Genomic DNA, 1,647 nt, shown 5'->3' on the forward strand with positions numbered 1-1,647 from the left:
AGGCGAACGGATTTTTATATACAAGAGATTAAGAGCGGGATTTCTGGGTGTCAAAGTGTTTAATCACCTAGTGCCAATCTAAAGTGAAATAATCATTCGGGTTCAACAAGTGTGGATGACTGCAATCTAAAAGGGAAAGATTACTCTCGTAATTCAAACCCAAAATAAGGTAATTGGAATACTCACTCTCGTGAGCTATTCACAACGTATAATCAAGAACAAGCAATAAATGGAATACCCACTCTCGTTGGCTATTCACAATTGGAATACTCACTCTCGTGAGCTATTCACAATAAATCCCTTAATCAACATGTCCTCTCTCGAGGTACAAGAATCAAGTGCAATTGTGGGTGCTCTAATTCATAGACAAATTTAGCAATGAAACAAGTAATTAGGATCCTTAACTACAAGCATCAAGAAATTAAGCCACAATTACAACAAAGTAATAAACCCAAATAGATATTTCATTCAAGCAATTAAAGAACTAGGCACATAGGTTCATAAACACTTATCAATCCAAAAATCCCAAAGGAAAGCTTAGCCTATCATGGCTAAAATAGATTCAACAAATATACAATAAAGCTTTAAAATAGAAAAGAGAGGAAGAAATTCTCCCGAATGATGCCTCCAAGCTCTTCTCTTTGATCTCTCTTCTCCAATTGATTTTTCCTTTCAAGCTCTTTGAGAAGATGATAGCTTCCCTTTCTTGCTCTCCTTTGTCCAAAATCCGCAGCCAAGCTTAGGGTTTGAAGAGAAAATGATGCTTTTATAGTGGGTGGAGAATGGAGGGCAAAAATGACAATTTTTAGAAGTTTAGAATCGCAGATCTGCGACATTCGACGCGTCGAATCCAACATTCGACGCGTCGAATCTTTACAGCGCCGAAACGAGGCTATTCTGCCTCATTTTTGGGATTTTCGAAGCGTCGAAAGTTGAGTTCGACGCGTCGAAAATTCCTGTGACGCAGTTCCGACTTGCATCCTGATTTTGACCCTTTTCTCTTTCGAATCACATTTTGATGTCTTCATAAGAGTTGTAGCCCTTGAAGTGTTCTTTCCAATGGTTCAAGAATCACCTCATTTGGATATTCCTAGGCTGAGATATGGTCCAATTACCAAGGTGTCGCCATATTTAGCAGGAATTACAACTCTTTGATCTTTTGACCATTTTCTCTTTCAATCTACACTTTGATGTCTTCATAAGAGTTGTAGCCCTTAAAGTCTTCTTTCCAATGAATCAAGAATCATCTCATTTGGATATTCATAGGAAGAGATATGGTCCGATTACCAAGATGTCGCCATGGTAGCGGGAATTACAACTCTTTGGATCCTTTGGATTGGCTTTTGCTCACAAATGGTTCTAATGCACTTCTAAACACATCAAAAACATCTAAACCAAGCATTATACCATTTTAAATATGAAAACGAGGAAATAAGCATTGGACACAACATTTTATCACACATTTGATTATAAAACCTAAATAAAAACACAAGTAAAATAGGTACAAATGAGAGTGTATCAGTAAGGAATCCCTGCATATTATTAGAAACATGAATAGTAGAACCAGAATCAATCCACCAAGTATTATAAGGAACTTCAGGTAAATTTGATTCGAAACATACTGTAATATAATGAATACCGTTCTTT

This window comes from Ipomoea triloba, chromosome 3, assembly GCF_003576645.1.
Source record: "Ipomoea triloba cultivar NCNSP0323 chromosome 3, ASM357664v1".
Classification (NCBI taxonomy): domain Eukaryota; kingdom Viridiplantae; phylum Streptophyta; class Magnoliopsida; order Solanales; family Convolvulaceae; genus Ipomoea; species Ipomoea triloba.